The following is a 21,422-nucleotide window of genomic DNA, read 5'->3' as shown; positions in this document are numbered from 1 at the left end:
GAAAGAGTTCAGGACTTAAAATCTGATAAGAAAGATTGTGCTTCCCTTCGCTATCAGATACAAGAGGACACCTTCAGGAAGGGAATTTTGACATTGCTTATTGGAAGATAAAGGTTGAATTTTATTTGATTTCAGTTAATATTTTCAATGCTTCTTAATTGTCTTGGTTGAAAATAAATCTTGTCTCATGGTGAGCTGTTTTGCTGGTGACCTGGGATATCTATCTTTCTTCCCTTCAAATAAAAACCAGAATCACAAAATGAGAGTTAATTTTAAATATAAAGACAGCATGTACTATATGCATCAGATTCAACAACAATGGTGCAAGTTAAACTTAGTTGTTGGAGCCCTTAAAACACTATCAATGTGTTAAATAATCTGTCATTCATAGTCATCTAGAAAAATAAAGATATCAGTTGGTGCCAGTTTTTCCAAGTATATAGCATATAGGATTCAAGGGAAAAATTGATTGCTACATGTTGATATGCTACATGTGGATCATAATTATGAGATGAAGAAGAAATGATGGTAAGTCAGCTAAATAGATAAGTGGACAACAGTTTTTTGTTTTTTGTTTTGTTTTGTTAATGTAAAGACAATCAGGTGTCTTCTTGAAGAGGAGTTATAAAGTCCACAGCACCTGTCACCTTTTTCAGGTCCAATCATCTGGAAGAGTATTTGATGTAGAAAACATACCAACCCACAGGCAGCAGTCAGAGCTGGCTCCACAGGAGGCCAGCGTGCTGTTCACTATATTTATGTTTGCTTGAGAAGCGCGACTGGCAGTAGGGAAGACAGATGTCCCAAGACCTCTGTGAGGGTACACACACAAATCTGGATCCAGAGTCAAAAGAAATAAATGTGAGTTAGAGTCATGAAATGGTTTTAACCTGTTTCCTTTCCTGTAATTGAATTGTGACTTTAAACAATGCTGTCTGGATTCAGAGCACACTCTCTGTCTCTCAGGGGAGCTGCATGCCTCCAACAACAGTGCTATTGTATGTCCTGAGTTTGTTTATGCTATCTTACATGGAGGAATCAAAGTAAAAATGGTTGGAAGTGGAAGGAGATGATAATTTATTAGAATGGCATGCTATTTAAAATGTTTGAAAGAAGAAAACTATCTGTCCAGAATTCTACATTCCGCAAAAACCTACTTCAGGAAAAAAGAATTGAGAAATTTTCACCAGAAGATTGACTCTAAAACAATAACTTAATAACTTCTTTGTTAGAAAAATAAAATTATATGTAAGGGAAATCAGATCATTAGCAAGGGCTAAGTTACATAAATAAGCAAAATTAACTTTTGTTTCTCTTTTGAGAAAAACATGACATTGTCTAATAGGGTTCTAAATATAGAAGATGTAGGAGATGTATTTAACTTTTAAAATCAGAAGGATAAATGTGCCACTAGATGTCACTAAAATTGGTAAAATCTTGTCAACATTGGATATTACATAAATGCAACACCCTAACCAACCACAAAAATTAGTTATAAAAATACCTAGACTGAAATAAATAGTCATAGATAGAGTCAGGCATTTATTGAATTGTGTTAGAGTGGTGAAAATATTTAGCCAATATTCTAGGCAGAAAAAAATCATAACTATTGATTATTACTTCACAACAATCATTTAAGTCTTTAGGTATTATACAAAGAGCATGAAATTAATGAAAAGACACTTATTCAAGAAAATCTGTCAATTACTAAAAAGGAATGAGTGGGATATCAGGACACTCTCCTCTCTCTCCCTAATTCAGCAAGATGTAAACTGTAATCCAGATGAGAAGGATGTAGAAAACAGGATCTACTCTTTCACCAGCTTCCAGAGGAGCTACAGCTCCTCTACAAGAAAATATGATTAACAATCTTCCACTACCCCATCCTTTCCTTATTTACAAAAGTACCTCTCACCAGGAAAAATTAAGTTATATAATTTGCTTATAAACGGATGGACATGGAGAACATCATCATGATTGAAGTGAGTCTGACGGAAAGGGACAGGCATAAAATGATTGCATTCATTTGTGGGATTAAAAAATACATAGTAAAGACTAAAATATAAGGGCAGTAGAAACAAGGAACAAGGGGGACCAGGTGGATTGGTTCACAGTTGGAAGCCTGCCTCAAGTGCTGAGGGAGAAGACAATTGGGATTGAGAAGGGACACTGTGACAATAATAGTTGGGTATAATCGCTCTGGATAAGAACTGAGGGCTGACAATAAGAGTAAAGGGACAAATATGATAACCTCTCAGTACTTGTATTTCAAACTATAATGCTCAAAAGGAGAGAGAGAGGGGCTGGACCGATAGCATAGCGGGTAGGGCGTTTGCCTTGCACGCAGCCAACATGACCGACACAGGTTCGATTCCCAGCACCCCATATGGTCCCCCGAGCACCTCCAGGAGCAATTCCTGAGTGCATGAGCCAGGAGTAACCCCTGAGCATCGCCGGGTGTGACCCAAAAACAAAAAAAAAAAAGGAGAGAGAGAGAGGCAGAGAGACAGAGAGTGTCTGCCATAGGGGCAAGCTGTAGGGGGGGAGGGAAATGGGAACAGTGGTGGTGGAAAATGCATACTGGTGGAGGAATATTGGAGTGTTATATGACTGAAACCCAACGATAAACATCATTGTTACTATATCTCATGGTGATTCAATAAAAAAAATTAAGGTGGCTTCACAGGAGAGGGACAGATACAGAATGATCACTCTCTTTTGTAGGAAATAATGGTAAAGGTAAGGTAAAGGCCCTCCCGTTGATCGTCGATTTGCTCGAGCGGGCCCAGTAACATCTCCATTGGAGACTTTGTTGTTACTGTGTCTGGCATATCGAATACTCTCGGTAGCTTGCCGGGCTCTCCAAGAGGGGTGGAGGAATCGAACTCGGGTCGGCCATATTGGCCGCGTGTAAGGCGAACGCCCTACCCGCTGTGCTATCGCTCCAGCCAGGAAATAATGAGACACAGCAAATGATATAAATGCACAAAGCCAACCAAATTTGAGAACTGGTCTATAGCATTGAGCTTAGAGAGGGGGTTTGAGTGTGGTGGGACATGGTGGTGTACAGAAGTGGGCAGTAGATAAAAGATATGGTGTTGGAATTGTATATCCTAAAACCCTATTTGTAACAGTATTTTAAATCATTGTGCTTAAAGTATAAAATAATTATAATGATAATTAAACACTTTTTAAAGGCTTATTCCAGGTAAGACTTCCTGAAAGTTCAGGGCACTATCCACTGACAGGACGTAAATCTAACTCTCAGCATAGCGGTTTCTGTCCCACAATACTGATACTAAACTATACATTCTTCAATTGCTCCAGGGTAGAAGTTAGAACTTGTGAGAGAAGAGAACACTTTTTGCTACCACCACTTCCTAGTGTCCAATTATTAGAGCAGAAATGCTATTTTAAGAAAATTTTCCTGGAGGTAAAATCATTATTATGAAAACAATTGTCTACTCTTGGTACTCCTGTTACAGCAATGATCTGGAAACTCTAGCTGAGGAAATAGGTATAAAAATTAAAGAAAAAGGAATCTAGAAAGAAAAATGCTGCATATATAAAAGTTCTTAGGGTCTATCCAAATAACACTAAAATAAATAAATGTGTAAGGTTTTAGGATGGAGATCAACATGTAAAATCAATATTATCCTATATTCTACCAATAACTTGGAGAGATAGTGCTATGGTTATGGTGTTTTTCTTGCACACAGCTGACCCAAAGTCAACCACTAGATCACAATGATCACTGCCACGAGTGATCCTGAACACAAAGCCAGAATAGGCCCAAGAAGTGTAAGCTGTTTCCCAAACTTCACAACAGATAAACAGACAGACAAGTGAATAGGTGATAGATAGCTAGATAGATAGATAGATGATAGATAGATAGATAAAAAGGATTTCAGAAAACTATTGAAACAGGATTTAATAAAGTATTTGCACTATACATATATATTCCAAAGCATATTCAGAATATTTTCAAAATCCTTACATTCAATAATGTTGTCAAACATTTTTCAAAAATGAAAAAGAAATATGAATAGAAACACCTCCAAACTTGATATTTCAAGGCTTACAAACCCATTAAAACTTGTTCAACATCATAAATAGAAATATTTTAGAAAAGTGTATGAGAAGCATTTTTCAAATAGCCATTGTGATTTAAAGGGGGAAAATGAGAATGGGGACATCACATTGCAAAATCTTAAACTATACAATGCTTCAATAATCAAGAAATTATAGAATTCTTGTTTTGCAAAAGCAGACATCAGAATAATGGAGTATCATTTCTCACTATACTCATTAGGCTAATTTAAATTAAGGAGACAAGAACATACAATAGAGAAAGGATACTCTTTTCAACCAATGATATTGAATGGTCAGGTTAGTTATATGAAAAAAAATCATGATACTGAAGTACTATCTCATACCACTCAAAATTGATCAAAAAGTTTGTTAGATCAGAATTTATAAATTACATTGGAAAGGATAGGAGAGCCTGTACAGTTATTAAGGTGCATGCCTTGCATGTAGTTTATTCTAGGTTGATTCCTCAAACCACATCGTCGCTAGAGCATCATCAGGTATATCCTTTGAGGCCTATAGACACTTTTTGAGGGGATTGAATTATTCCCAGCACTCCAGGGCACAAGTAGCGTTGCATTCTCTGTCCCTCACACTGAACTCTCTGCCTGATTCACTTGAGAATTTCATGTAGTGTCTCCCAAGCCCTGTAAGTACCACTTGCATTTCCTTTTCAAAATTAAATTGAAAAAATAGAGAAAGCATTAATAATAAACTTTATGGTATTGAATTTTAAAATGCTTTAAGGGATTGGAGAAATAGTACAGCAGGTATAGTGCTTCCTTTGCATGCAACAGACCTGAGTTCAATCTCTGGCATTCTACATTCTCACCTGACTATCTCAGGAGTAGTCCCTAAGCATGAAGCCAGAAGTAAGCCCTGAGAATAGCGGGATGTGGTCCAAATTCCAAAATAAACAAGTAAACTTTCAAAAACAAACACAGAAGCCTAAAGGTGGCTTCGGTGTTTGAACTTCATTGGCAAGAAAATCTAAAGCAGAAAAAGACAAATAGTACCAAAAAGTAAAACAAATATAAAAGTGTATGCACTATTGAAAAATCCAGTAGCCTCCACAATTGACCTGCATCATATTAAGGGCCCCACCACAGCTCCTGAAGCACATGTCCGCTTATGTGGTTGTTCAATAAAAAACCCACCAAGCTTAATGGCTGAAATAATACCACTAGGACAAAAACACCAGTAAATCTTGTTTCTTTAATAATATTATGATTGGGATGTTCATCGAGTTAAGAGAAATTATAGTGCAGGAAGTCAGCAAAGAACAGGAAAGCATCAGCGTCAAAAACACTACAGTCAGAAATGATAGAAATGAACATGGTAGGTGATACAAAAATGTTTATAGAGGCTCTGAACAGAAGAATAAGAGAAGATGAGCAAAAGATTGAGGAACTCCAAGATGAGAAAAAGGAAACTGAAAAAAAAAATGAACAGCATTCTAGAGAGCTATGGGATGAGTTCAAGAGGAACAATGTAAGAGTCACCGAAGTCTTGACTATTATAAAGAAACTAGAATTAAAGAAAACATCAACAATAATGTCCCAGAGTTGAGGATTATAGGGATTGAGATATAAGAGGCACAAAGGGTACAAGGAGAAATACACCCAATTAGGAAAACTGCAAGATATATTATACTCAAAATAACAAAATCTAAAGATAGAGGCAAAATATTGAAAGTAACAAGATCAGTTAAGGAACTTACAAAAGAATGCTCACCAGCTGTACAGTAGGTCTACCAAATGAGACACTCTAAGTCAGGATAATAGGAAAATATATAGTATAACAACTCAATAATTGAACACCTCACCAAGAATACTTAATCCAATTATATTATTGTTAAGATCTGAAGGAACTAAACAGAGCTTCATGAAGTGGCAATATCTCAGGGAATTCATAGCCTTGAAACCAGTTTTGTAAGAAGTGTTAATAGAGCTCCTTTAAAGAACAGGAGAAATTTTCAGTTATGTGGTACCAAATATGATACTCACCAATGGTGTATATATAGTTGTCTTCTACTAGATTAAGAAAGGTTAAAAATGTAGCAATTAAGCATCATAAATTGAATTTTATTGATTCATCTTCTAATAATTATATTTGTAATTCATTTTAGTTTTTTTGGACCAAATAATATTAAATAAATTTATTACATGCTTGTGAAGGGGGTAAAAAAACCTCATTTATGACAGGGAAGGTATGATGATTATCTCAATAAGATTCAAGTACAAAATATATATTTTTTTAGCATGAAGAGGTGGTCGGTGCTTTTTTTCAATTTAATCACCGTGAGAAATAGATACAAAGCTTTTGTGTTTGAGTTTCAATTATACCATGATTGAACTCTTATCCCACCACCAATGTACATTTTCCACCACCAATGTCCCCAGAATCCCACCTCCACCTTCCCAACTCTCCCCGACTCTATGACAGAAAATTTTCCCCATACTCTCTCTCCACTTTTGGACACAAAATAAAATTTAAAACAATATCTTTCATTCTAGGGTCAAAAACTTAGTTATATAAATGACAGTAAGTTGAATACTATGTTGTATTAAGTGATTTGAATTTATTATCCATTTTCAAATGTATGATGTATGATCTATAAATATTTTGTCCCATTTATTGTTTTTTTTAATTTTTGGAGGAAATTGAGATTTAGAGATAATCAGTTGCCTAAAGTCTTTTTATATTTCTTTTTAATGCGATACTGTGATTTACAAAGCTGTTTATAATATGATTGTTTCAGACATGCAATGTTGCAGTCCCCATCCCACTGACAGTGCCCTTCTTATCCCCTAGTCTGCTCCCTTGGTAGGAATGTAACAAATTTATTTCATTTTGTTTGCTCCAGCAAAACTTAAAGAAATGACAGATGGAATTCTTAGAAAAACTGAATACACTGTTCCAAAGAAAAGATATAGATAATCAACAGGTTGATGAAAAAATGCTCAACATCCTTAATTATCAGGAAAATCTAACATGATGAGATGTCCCATCACATCTGTGAGAGTGACCTATATTAAAAGGTGAGGAACAGCCAGTGCTGGTGGGGGCATAGGGAACAGGAACTCCATTCACTGTCAGTGAGGAATTTATATGACTCAGCAATTATGGAAAAAAGTATTGCAATTTCTTAAAAATGTAAAAAATACGACTTCCATGTGTTTGAGCAATTTCTTCTCTAGGCATTAATTCAAAAGCACAGAAACACTAATCTGAACAAATATATACATGTGTATATCTATGTTCACTTCTGTGCTATTCCTTATAATCAAGATCTGGAAACAAACCAAGAACAGTAGATATGCAAGTGGGTAAGTGAACATAAGATGTGGCATGTATGCAAAATGTGATGGTGTGCAATGGAATGATACACAGTGTAAGTAAGAGAACGTAAGGCCACCAATAAACAAAGGCATTCTAGAGCTAGTAAATGAATACAGCCAGATTTCAGTATATATGACAACATTCAGAGTTCAATTGTTTCTCTGTGCACCAACAAGGAAAAAGTGAAGAATACATTTTATGTATTTATTTTTGTTTGTTGGGGCCACACATGGCATAACTTAGAACTAACTCCTGGCTCTGAGCTCAGAATTACTCCTGATAGACTTGGGGGACAATATGGGGTGTCAGCGGTCAAACCTGGGTTCCCCACATGCAGGGTAAACATGCTATCTACTGTGTTATTTCTCCAATGACAGATAGGGATAAAATTTAAAAGCTAGGGCCCAGAGCAAAACTGGGAAATCTCGCATTGTCCATGGATAACCAGGGTTTGATCCCAAGCACCACATATAATCGATCCCCTGAGGTTCCTGAGCATAGAGCCAAAGAATAAGGACTGAGTGATGCTGGGTATGACTGAAAAATAAAAGGAAAAATTTATTAAAATGTATAGAAATGATACTTAAATTAAACAATTTAAAACAACTAGATTCATAGTAAAAAATAGCGGCAATATTTATAAAATCCATTTTTATGTATACTGAAAAATGGAGACCATGGAAATAGACTGGAAATCTCAACATAAATAAAAAAAAAACCACAACCCTCTCCAAATTTACATACAGAACAAAAGTGGAGTTTATGACCAATCCAATCAGCTTAATCAATAGCTGAATAAAAAGCAGTACTCCTACATTAAAAATAAAGAACAAACAAACCCCCCACTCAGCAATAATGTTTGCACCTATAGAAAATATTGTTCTAAAATCTATATGAAAAGCAATGAAACTACGTAAATAAAATGGCATTAAATGTGATAGGAATCCTTCTTCATTATTCTAATTCTTATTATATAGCTACATTAATCAAGTCTGTGTGGCATTGACTTGAGGTAAACATATTGACCAATAGAGACAGCTAAGATATACACCCACACAAATAATGATCAACTGATATTTAATAATATTGCAAAAGCAATGTAATGGAAGAAAGCCTTTAAACAAAGGTGTGTGTGCAGTTTTTCATCTATAAAAATGAATAGTAGAAATATGAACTCTAGCTTTCTCAGGTTCTACGCAAGTTAACCCAAAATTTATCAAAAACTCATGTGTAAGAAATAAAATAAGTACTTTAGAACTAACAAGAGAACTACTTTAAGACATGCACTTAAACATAAAAGTTAAACTTGACATCAAAAGCATGAAACATAAAAGAAAAATTGATAAATTGAATGTTATATAATATATAACGTATACCAGAGGCTTGCAAATTCATCTCAAATAATGAACTTTTCAGGAAAAATCTACTCACTGCTTCTCAGTACCGGAATTCTATCTCCTGGATTGAGCCTGAGTTGTCTGCATACTAGTCAAAGTCCTAATCTGCTGTACTATTGGTCCTGATTTTATTTAAACGCCTTTTATCTGGGCTGTAACTTTTCATAAAGGTGTTTTCTCCAAGTGTTGCCACTCCTCCCAGTTCAGTACTCTGCCTTGCATGGCTGGCAAGACCACCATGAACACACGTGTGGTGCTGGGGCTGAGGGCTGGGATCAGTTACAGAGCACGAGGAATACAAGCAATAAGCTGTGCTCTTCCTTTATTTCTGTTACATCCCCAAATAGTAACTTTGCATTCTATTATTCAAGCTTTCTGTGTAAATGCACTCTCATACTGTTTCCTTGCTGATTCAGAGTCATTTTCATTCATTTGTTTCTGGGTATTTATTATTACTGAATAAATATGTATTGCTCACATGCTTCAGACAGAATTTCTAGGAAATATTTGACAATACACACATCATTATCTCCTCATAGTAGGAAACCACATAACTTGCCCAGTTGGGATATTTTATATAGCCATACTTTTGAAAAAGTACTAAGAAACTTTGTCCTGTGAATAAAGAAAACATGTAATCTCAGCATTCTATCAATGAAAGGTAGCCTTGTAAAATTTTTGAATATGAAGTATGACAAAGGCTAAGTAATAGAAATCAATGAGGTTTCAGAGCGTTTGTGGGATAGATAGAAAAAAGGGTAATGAAGGAACATATTAATTGTTCAAAGTCTAACATCCAGCAAATGGAGGTTTATTTTCACATTTGTTGATATATTAATCCACTTTTAAAATGACTTTTCACTGCCAACCAACAAGTAGAGTGTTTTATTTGTATATGAAAGGTCACAGTTTGATTACCATCACCACCTGGGTACAACCCCATGCACACAGTCAGGAGTAGTCCCTGAATGCTGCTGGGTATGGCAAGATGAAATAAAATAAAAAAGAAAATGATAAATTTAAAAAGACATAGCTAAAGAGTAACTATGTAAAGGTAAACGTAACAGAAATGAAAAGCAGGAAAACTTGCGTTAAATCAGAAGCTTGCCACAGGAGTAGAGAGGTGGGGTATAGGTAGGGATGGGGTCTCGATGAGAATGATAGAAGGCAGTGGTCACTCTGGACCAGGTCTAGCTGCTGAAAGGAGGTAAACTGACTTGGATGGTGCTCTATCAGTAACAGTATGGTGACCATAGAGCTTGAAAGGGGGAGGAGAAAGAGAAAAGAAAAGGAAAGATGAGACAAGACAGGAAAAGAAAAGAATGGAAAAGAATGGAAAAGAAAGGAAAAGAAAAGAAAAGGAAAGAAGAGAAGAGAAGAGAAGAGAAGAGAAGAGAAGAGAAGAGAAGAGAAGAGAAGAGAAAAGAAAAGAAAAGAGAAGAGAAGAAAAGAAAAGAAAAGAAAAGAAAAGAAAAGAAAAGAAAAGAAAAGATCTTGCCATAAAAGCAAGCTGGGTGTTAAGGGAAAAGGACATTGATGGAGGGAAGTAGACACTGGCGAAGGAATTAAATGGAAACCTGAAAAATCAATCATGATAACTTTGAAACTCTGTAATTCACAGTGAGTAAATTAAAGGCAAAACAAAACAAAACAAAAAATTTACCTGAAGAATGTTCTCCCCTCAAGAGGTTGAATTTCAACTTCTAGGATCTCATCAAAATTACCTGTTTTTACCAACTGGTACCTCCAGCAGCTTCTGATCTAGATTAGAAAATGTAGTGTTCTATTTCTCTTTATATGAATTATCAAGAAGCAAAATTGATTTTTATATTCTCAGCTTTCTCTTGTAAAGATATTAGTGATATGCTATGAAAACTGGAAACCGGTAACCTTTCGAATCTTTTTGTAAAATCTTCCAAATATTTTTTGGTATAGACTGGTTCTATGAAGTACCAGTCCGGAGAGACATTTCAAAGGTTAAAGTCTGAGGACACTGAGCATTTCTGTTTTTTTATTTTTATTTCAAAAGGGCACCACACCAAATAAGTTTCAGAATCTTTGACTTTTGGGGGCTACAGAGATAATAAGGAGCTTATATCCAGGCAGCCGAACAGGCTTGATCCATACATCCTGTATGGTCCCCAGAGCACATTTTGTGCTTGAACTTAAATTAATCTTTGGTTATTATGAGTTTGTCAACTTTCGGTGTTGCCAAATATTTTCATGACCCTCACATTCAGTTCTGCATCTTCACATGGGCTCATCGGCCATAGTTTAAGACTCAAAGTTCTATCACATAATCTGTATTTTCTTGGAAAGTTATTGTTTTATTAATTCTGGTGACAATCACATAACATGCCTTAAAACAATAAAAATACATTTGCCTCAATTTTCCTATAGAACTAGAAATAGCTAGAATACTTAACACACCATGTAGAAAAAAATTCCCTATCTTATCATTCCTACAACTTCAATTGTTCTAGCAGCATTTCAAGAAGCATAATTAATCAGAAACCACACTCGTGTAAAATGGTTCACAGTGGAAGCTTTAGCATCCTTAAATATGCATGTAGGGAAATCACAGGAAATTTAAGAATATTTTGGGTTCTGACATTCTCTTATAGTCTGTCTCCAGCTGTGCTTTGTATAAAGTCTTGCTTTTCATAGTGAGTTTTACACAGCAGGACAGCTAGTCAAGGAAGGATTTAATAAGTAAAAATGACTAGCATTTAAGTGAACAAAGTTCTGGAAGCATTACAATTATAACTTCTACCCTATGTTTTTAGTGTATTCTTATAATTTAAATTGTAATTGAGATTTTGGTGATTCTTTTTCTCAACCAATCAAAAATTACACAGCTTTAATCTTTCACACTTTTTTTTCCAACTCTCTGCCTTAGTTGATAATATATCCACATTAATTAAAAAGTAAAAAAAAACATTGAATACTATAAATTTGTTTGCTTTTATGTTTAGTACTTCACATTTTAATAGAAATATAACATAACTTTCTTTCAGTTTATTCTCTAACTTATGCAAAAGGTTTTATCAGTAGGAAAAGGGAAATCATTGCCATTTCTAAGCTTTCAAAATGCATTAGGGAAAATCTAATAAAGTGGACTAATTTATGTTATAACTAATTACATACATATGCACCTCATATATGTGAGAAATACATAGATTTACTACTTTAGAAATCTAAATTGTATATTTTAAAAATGCTAACAAATGCAGTCAGAGAGACAGCACAAAAGGAGTTTGATCCCCAGAGCCACAGATGGTCCCCGTGCTCTATCAGTAGTGATTCCTGAGTGCAGAACAGGGAGAAAATCTGAGTATAGGCACGTGTGGCCTCAAAACAAGCTGTTATTAATATTAAATTTAAAGTGATATCAATTGCACATGAGCCATATTAAAAATGAAAATGGAGTGTTAAATATTGCCGCCCATGTTAAATTTTGACACTGTTAATTCTGAATGAAGCTTTACACATTCAATTCTAACTAGAAAACAATAAAAAACAAGCTGTCAACAAGTTATTATAGTTATAGTTATTTAATAAGTTTATATTTTAAACTTTATTCTAACTATAAGTGATTATTTACTCATCACAATCAATCACAACCATCCTGTTATTCGTCGATTGCCTCGAGCAGGCCCCAGTAACATCTCCTTCGTCCTAGCTCTGAGATTTTTTTAAAAAAGTGCCATATTCAAGGTTCTTTCAGAGTTAGGAGAATGAGACCTTTCGTTGTTACTGGTATTTGGCATATTGGGTATGCCATGGGGAGTTTGCAAGACTCTGCCGTGTGGGCAGGTTACTTTCGGTAGCCTGCCAGTTTGTCCAAAGTAGGAATGGCGCCATGTAATTCGCGGCTGCACGCTTCCAGGAGCTGGGTTTTATAGTCTCTGATTCTTGGCTGTTGATGGGATTACACGGAGCCAGGGGGCCATTTGGTGGGTGTGACCCCCGCCTACTGGAATTTGGAGGATCTGGGTGGAGGATGCTTAGCCAAATGTAGGTTGGACATTTTTCTTGCACGTGGCCAGCAGAGTCTCCTGCCCCCGTGCCTGGCTGTCCTCGCTGGGGCCCCTTGGAGGGGAGCGGGTTGAGTTTTCCTCCCTGCCCCGACCAGAGCTCCGGCAGTCGAAGACCTCCAGAACCAGCCACCACCATGCTGAGACCATTCTCCGCACACATGAAGGTACTGGCAGAGGAACAAAGTCACACGGTTCCCGGGGCTGAGATATCCAAGCCTACTCGGATCAGGGCTGAGCATCATTTACTCATCAGTATAGTACTATTAGAAATATCTGAATTTGCCTCGATAACTATCTTTATCTGTGAGTTTTATGCTTCTGACTTATTATTTCTTAAGTGATGATGAACCCTGTGAGTTCAAAAACTGTGGGTGCCCGACATGCACGTTTGCTAGCCGAGAACTGTCCCTCAGGCTGACCCACTGCTATGGGTGAACAAAGGAACAGGGGGTGAAGGAAAATGAATAAAGGAACAGGATCGCAGGTTGGTTGATAATCAATGATCATTTATTTCATTCTTACTTCTCTCTTACAGCATAGCTATATAAAAATTGTGATGGGTGGTTGTACACATAGGTGAGTTTAAATATCATAACAATAAACAGACAATAAACAGGGGAAATTCTTCTAGGAGATTATCTCAGGGACACAATCTCATCTGGGGCTTGGGTACTCTAGATTACTAGGAGATCTGCTCAAGGGTGGTTCTTCCTAAGGGCATATTGCTTTCTCCTTTCCTTAGCTAGAAATCCATTTCTTTCTAGTCATTTTCTATGAACACAGTAAGAGATATGTTAAGCTTAAAGTTGGCTCTTCCTGGGCACATCTCACTGTATATATACCACACACTACTGTCCTCAGGATAGGTCAGTTTTTCCTAATCCCAGCTGGATCCATAAACTACTTCTTTTTGGGTCATTACAGAGTCTGTTCCAAGACTGTGATCTTAACTAATATTTCTTATGGTGCTTAGTTTGTCCCTTTTCAATATCAGGGTAGCTTTCAGCTTGAGCTGGGTCCTTGTTGGGACACTCCTTCTTGGGATGTTAGGAAATAAGGGAATCTGAGTCTTAAGTCAGGTAAATATGATGGTTGCCCAGGAGAAAAACTATTTGGAGTCAATTGACTCCCATGCTACAAAAACATATCACCAACTATCTTCTGTGTCTATAAAAAATGACATTGCTAAACCATGCAAAGTGGATAAAGGAAGAGAAAAGCAATATAGGATTTCTAGTGCTTGATGGAATTGGGTATTACTTGGGAGCACTGTTGATGGAAATGACTCAATAAACCTAAGGAGCAAGGACAAACCAATGTTAAACAAGATAACCTATTCTTCTTTTGTTTGTCTAGTAAAATTCTTTCTGTTGCTAGTATCTAGTGGAAAACTTTACTATCATTTTCACTGTTGTTAAAACTGCAGATCAAAGAAAATAAAATGTAATGCCCTGTATTACAATGGAAAAAATTGAACATTATTAAAATAATGTTGAATGTTTATTTTTAGATTTAACATAAAAACAAGCAAGCAATAAACAAAAATGTTGATATCCAAGAAACTTCACGTTTTGAAAAAGCTTGGTAGTGTGAAATCTGTTGCTTTTATGCTAGAATATTTGATAGGTGTGACAGCAGAATACTTCAGAAAGACAGAGTGCTACATTGACATGTTTTTTATCAGTGACAAACTAGCAAAATCTTCTACAAACACACAATTGAAAATATGACCAACAATTTAATAGTTCTGTAACTGTCCTCCCATTGTTCGTCAATTTAATCGAGCAGGCCCAGTAATGTCTCCATTTTGAGACTTGTTGTTACTGTGTTTGGCATATTGAATATATGTCACGGGAAGGATCACTTGATCACTTGACTTCCCGTTAATCATCGATTTGCTTGAGCAGGTGCCAGTAACATCTCCATTTGTCCCTGTTGCGTGCTAGTGTAGCCCAAAGGCGTCTGTTCGCTCTAGGAACATGAAGAGCCTCAAACGGATCATTCATGTTCCTGATGAAGAAGTCTGACCATCTGGTAGGTGGGCGCCACGTGGTCTTTTGACATCCTGTGGAATCCAATGAGTAATGACTCTAGTCCAGCAGTCGTCTCTAAATCCCATTACGCAACCAGCCCATCTGATTTTTGACGCCTTGGCAAACGAGACAGGGAAGGATATTTAAGGGAAGGATAAATATTCTTTTCCAATGATACCCAAAATTGTGACAATATTTACATTTTGTGCTTAGATACAAAATTAGTATCAGAAGACAAGTCAATCAGGGTTTATTTGATACATAAAAGCAAGTGTACATGAGTTGATCTCTTCAGTGAAAATATTATTCATATACTTGGAGTTCCTCATTTATAGGAAGGTATAAATTGACATATCAAATATGACTTTCCATTTGATATTAACAGCAATAAAGAGTTTTACAAAAGTGGAAATAGTTCTCTCATTTGCCTTTCCTTTTTTTCCTTTAGTTTTTTGGATGCTGTGTAAGTGGAAGTTTGGCTTATACCTGGCAGTGTTCAGGACTTTCTCCTGGCTGTGTTCAGGGGACCATATGTGGTCTGAACAATGAACTGTATGCAGCAGTTATCTTGTATATAACAATTCTAAATATCCAGCTTAAAAATATATCTATCTTATTTTTCAGTGAAAGAAATATCTTTTGAATCTTGAGAGGAAAATGACGCTCATCAAGAATTCTAAATGCATATACCATATGCAGAAGTTTCACCGTCTTATATCATATGCAGAAGTTTCACCATCTATCACTCATCCAACAAAGTTTCTATTAGGGAAAAATGTTCTGTTGCAGCAACTGCTTTACTTTTCCCCTCGGTCTGATCATGGCAAGGAATAATCCCTTTCTTTTGATGGCCACTTTATCTTTGCATAGAAAAGGATATGGTACTGTAAGTGTATACTGTCATGTAGTGGCATTACTAACCTCGAGTTAAAAGTTTATTGATGACATTCACTGCATCATTCATCAGTCTTTGTTTCAATGAAACGTTCTTTGCAGATAGAAGCTCCCAGTGAGTAAACCAATTTTCTGCTTAAACAACATCCTTTATTTTCTTAATGATACCTGATCAATGACTTGCCCTGCTCACAGCACCATCTGTACACATTTGGTCCATATTTTCAGTCCTGTACTTAAAAATTTTAACTTTGACCTAGTGACCCCTTCAGACAAGTCAAGACAGCAAAGAAGGTCTTCTTTTAAGTTTTTGCACTCAATCTCATAAAGCAAAATAAAATAGTCTGGTTACTCTGGAAAGTTGATTTATTAAGTTACACAGTGGAATATCTATTTACCCCCTTTACAATATTGCTGGTCATATCAGTAATCCTCCACTGACTGGTATTTCCCCAAACAGTAAAACATCTACTTTGTAAAGCCCGAGGACCCAATATTTCCCAAATAACATCCAAGGTGCAAGGATAACTCCTCACTAGTAGTGAATATTTTTGTCTTTTATATCATCAAAGAGTAACTAAATAAAATGCTTATATTAGGATCTTAATCCCAGAAGATTATTACTAATTATCCATTTTGTATGACTTTTCTTACTTCTTATCTTAAAAATTTGAGTGAATGATCTATAAAATAATTATTCTTTCTATAGAAATTATTAACTACTTTCTATAAACACATCTTAGTATTTGATAGAATTTTTTAATCTACTAAACACAGTAACTATTCACTACCAGGGGCTATGGGCTGGAGCGATAGCACAGCGGTAGGGCGTTTGCCTTGCACGCAGCCAACATGGCCGACCAGAGTTCGATTCCTCCGCCCCTCTCGGAGAGCCCGGCAAGCTACTGAGAGTATCTCGCCCACACGGCAGAGCCTGGCAAGCTCCCCGTGACGTATTCAATATGCCAGACACAGTAACAACAAAGTCTCCAATGGAGATGTTACTGGGCCCGCTAGAGCAAATATAACTACAATCAGTGAAATTTAGCTGTCACGGATTTATTGTGCATTCATTGTGATCCCTAAAGAGGTTCATTTTCTTTATTGGTTTCTGAAATATCAACATGCATTTTCTTTTTCTTATTTCTTCTGAGCCTGAAGTTTTCATTTGATTTACTTTTGGAGCCATCACTAATTTTCTACAGACTATCCTTTTTAATAAGTTTAATAGGTTCTGTTCTTTGACCAGTTCTGTCTTCATTTTGTAGGGTGCAAATCCCAGAGCATAATATGCAGATTACATGGAACAATCACACAAGAAATAAACTTATTCCCAAAATATCACAACACGGTATTCATGAAGAATATGTCTGGGCATGGCAGATAGTGCTGGGGGAAAGAGACTGGAGAGAAATAGAGGCAAGGACGCTTGCTTGAACATGGCTACCTCTGCCATTCGATGCGATCTCTCAAGCACCGTCAGGAGTAGTAATTAGAGTTTAGAGGCAGGAGGAAACCCTGAGCATCGTGGGCTGTGGTCTAAAAATAAAAACAAACCACTACCAACCCTCTATAAAAGAAAGTGAATTGCTGGAGTCTGGCAAGTCATGTGAGATGTGACTAAAATATGCTATCAACTGACAAACTGAGATGATACTAGTTTGGGAAATGATGCATATGGACTCATGGCTTACCTCCCGTGAAGAGATCACTACTGTCTCTTTCTGATATGCTACATAATCCAGGCATACAATATGTGAAGGGACGATAACTTTTTAATGAACTGGTAGGAAATTTCTACAGAACACTGGGATAGCATTTTCTTGGTTGGGATTTTTTTTCTCTCATTACTTTCAAAATACATCCAAAACTTTTAGGACTTGCTATGTACAAGGGAGCTTGTATTTAGCAAGTCTTGAAAACTCCATTGTATATTGCAACTTGCTTCTTTTCTTGCTGCTTCTGTCATAGAATAAAGTGATGCAGAGTCTTGCTATGCCCTGGTTCTTCGTCTTTATTGGAGAAAGTATTGAAGGACAGGAGAGTATAGATAAGTACAGTATGGAGTACCGAGATTCTTTATGATAGTACATGCTTTAGGAAAGTAAGTGAGCACTCTCAAAGAAGAAATTCGTATAAGATATTTGCCTGGAACCAGCCCTCAATTAATGGATCTGAAGCAGGGGTACTTAAAGGATTAAGAAAACAAGAAAGGCACACACAAGGTATTTTTCAGAGACTGGAATCATAGTCCAGTAGGTGGGGTGCTTGCCTTACATGAGTCAAACTTGAGTTCTGTCCTCAGGAACTTGTATGGTCTCAAGCCAACTAGGAGTGATACCTGAGCACAGATCTAGGAGTGATCCTTGAGGACCATGTGGTCTGGCCCCCAAAACTAACTAAATAAATAAAAAAAATTTTGGACAAAAAGGGATCCTCACTAAGGGGACTTCCCCCAGGGTGCTGGCTTTCCAGGAAATAAACATCCCATCTACTTTGTCTAGTGTATCTAGTATATACACTATTTTCAGGCTTACCTAACCAATCTTTTAAACTAAGCATATTTATTTCCATAAGTATATACATATCCTATAGACATTTGGGTAAAGGGATTTCTAAGGAATCGGAAACTAAAGGAAGGAACATACATAGCTTTTAAAGGGTTTGGCAGAAGGCTGGAGCAATAGCACAGTGGGTCGAGTGTTTGCCTTGCACGCGGCCAACCCGGGTTCTATTCCTAGCATCCTGTATGGTCCCCCAAGCACCGCCAAGAATAATTCCTGAGTGCATAAGCCAGGATTAACGTCTGTGCATCGCTGGGTGTGACTCAAAAAGCAAAAATAAATAAATAAATAAATACATTAAAAATAAATGAATAAAAATAAAGAGTTTGACACAAGAGCACAATTGGGTGATAACAATCTTACACTTGTATTTAAGGACTTTATGTTTGCTCAGATACTACAGGTATAACTACATAAGGAGGTAGATACATGCAAGTTAATATGGAGAAAAGTATAGTAATTTCAGAGTTCTATTTAGTGAGAATGCTCCACCTAGAGTCTGAATTGTTTTATTTAAAAGAATTTGTTTTATACTTTGGTTTCTCTTAAGATCATATAAATCGGTTACCTTTTAAAGTTCTCTATAAAAAATTTGGAAACTATAAGGCAGAGATTTATGATCACTTAGTGTGTCTCAGGCTTCTTTCTCTCTCTTTTTTTTAAAATTTGACATAAGATTGCCTAATTTATTTTTTCCCATTATTTTTCCCAAAATGTCTCTCTTTCCCACACTTATATGTACCTATCTAACTACATCTATCTCTTCTAAGACTCTTAATTTAATATAGTCTTTTCAATTTTAAGATCTCATGCCAATTACTAATTTTTGTACTTTGTAGATCTGATGTCTATTTCTTTTCATATGTTAGTGGTGTTGCAACTAGTATTTATTTGAATATTGTTTTGCTCTTTCTCTCTTCTCTTAGAATCCAAACAATATAAATGTTTGGTCCCACTCAATAGCTTCATTAACATCTCTATAGTTTTTATTTATCGTTTTTATTATGCTTCTCTGTTCCTCTGAGTACATTCAAAGATCTTGATTGGAATTTTTAAAAATCTTTTCTTCCATTTGATACCATCTGTTGTTGATTCTGACTCATCAATAATATAGTTTAAAAATGTAGACTACAGTTATTTTTCTCATTTTCACTCAGTTCTCCATTCTCAAAACCACTAAAGTTGAAGAGGCTCTTGTCCAGAGGTTAAGTATTAAAATGGCCCATTTTTTTTGTTCAGTCATCTATAGGTAGATAGCACATTAATAAATAGACAATAAGTCCCCTGGGTGAAGGAATCCTCAAAAGGGAGTGAAGGTGACAAAAGAGACTTTAATACAGCTCCTAGGGATATTTGAGTCTGAAACTGCCAGTGATATGGAATTGAGGCCTAATTTTCCATACATATGAGCAGCAACAACCTATGGAGAGGAAAGGCTAAAACAGGTGGTCTTTGTCATTCTATTTCACAGGGGTTCTTTAATTTTTCCCAAGGGAATTTCAGCTTCTCCAGGCTTAACTCTCTGGTATAACTTCCTATTATGTTCTGTTACTTTTGCAGCAAGAAGGCTTTAATATGTTGAGGTTTGCTGGAAGGGAAGCCACTCCATTCCCTTGCAACGGTCCTTCAAAACCATAAGCATAATTGAACTGGTAACTCCATCAACACCTCTGACTATATCTCAAGTATTCCTGGGACTGAGCTGGCCTTGCCTCAAACATAATCACAGCTGCATGCTAAGCCTAATTGCTATCTTTTCACAGTAGTTGTTTCTGACAGTTTTTGCTTAGACCAGAGTCGGCTGGAGCGATAGCACAGAGGTAGGGCGTTTGCCTTACACGCGGCCAACATGGCCGACCCAAGTTCGATTCCTCCGCCCATCTCTGAGAGCCTGGCAAGCTACCGAGAGTATTCGATATGCCAGACACAGTAACAACAAAGTCTCCAATGGAGACGTTACTGGGCCCGCTCGAGCAAATCGACGATCAACGGGAGGGCCTTTACCTTTACCTTAGAGTCTGCTTGCTGGCCTCAACTTCCTGTCTGGCCAACTCCTTTTGATGACCTGAGAGCAGAGATAAGAGAAATGGCTCCTATTTGTGGGTTTATCTTAGGCAGTATTCCCACAGAGTCATATAGTTCTTTCACTAGAAGGACAATAGTCCTTCCCACTGAGCTTAGTGGTGTGCGAGATGTAGAGAGAGAAGGAGCCTCCTCATGGAACACACATTCATACAAAGGTCAAAAAGTAGTCCTCCCACTAAAGATTTTTCCCAAAGAGCATGCCTCTTTTTCCTCTTGAATTTCTTCACTGCATCATCATCATCCTTTTGTGACCACGAATTAATGATGTTGGTGGGATGCCCGGGTGTCTTTTGAGAAGTTAGGAGGAGAGAGATGGCAGCCTCAAAGAGATCAGCCGCTTTCTCTGGATCCACCTCTACTACATGGGGAATGGGGAAGGGCTGGGGATTCAGGACTGATAAGAGTGTGCTGTGAGCTGCCTCTTTGCAGTGAAGGAAAGTCTGTCCTTGACCTTACCCAGACCTTTTGGGTTTTGCCTTTTCCTGCCAGCAAATAATTTCAGGAGAATACAAACAGTGAAATAGAACAGAAAGAGAGAAAGAGAAAGAGAGAGAGAGAGAGAGAGAGAGAGAGACAGAGACAGAGTCAAACAGAGACAGAGACAGAGAGACAGAGAGAGAATAATATTCACAAGAGAGAATGCAAGTCACTTCAAGTGGAGAGAGACCCCAGTATACATGCCAGAGTTAAAGCATGAAGGTATGACAGTACACATCTCTACAGGGCAGACAGAGATGACACACGTGCTTAAGCACCAGGTGCACACAGCAGCAACACATGGGCTCAGGCAACATATGTGAGTGCTTCTTTTGTTGGCTTTTATAGGGTTTCTCGCAGTCTGCCTCAAGTGGGGCTTTCTACCGAGGCTTTCCAGGGTTGAAAACCCTCTACAGAGGACAGTTGCCAGGGGTAGAATTGGGAGCAGCTTAAGGTCTTCTTTGAAATTTCTTTCCTGGCCTTTGTCCTGATGGAGCATTG

Source organism: Sorex fumeus, unplaced genomic scaffold, assembly GCF_029834395.1.
Source record: "Sorex fumeus unplaced genomic scaffold, SorFum_2.1 ptg000018l, whole genome shotgun sequence".
Taxonomy (NCBI): domain Eukaryota; kingdom Metazoa; phylum Chordata; class Mammalia; order Eulipotyphla; family Soricidae; genus Sorex; species Sorex fumeus.
The sequence above is the reverse complement of the archived record's forward strand: the minus strand, read 5'-3'. Positions refer to the sequence as shown.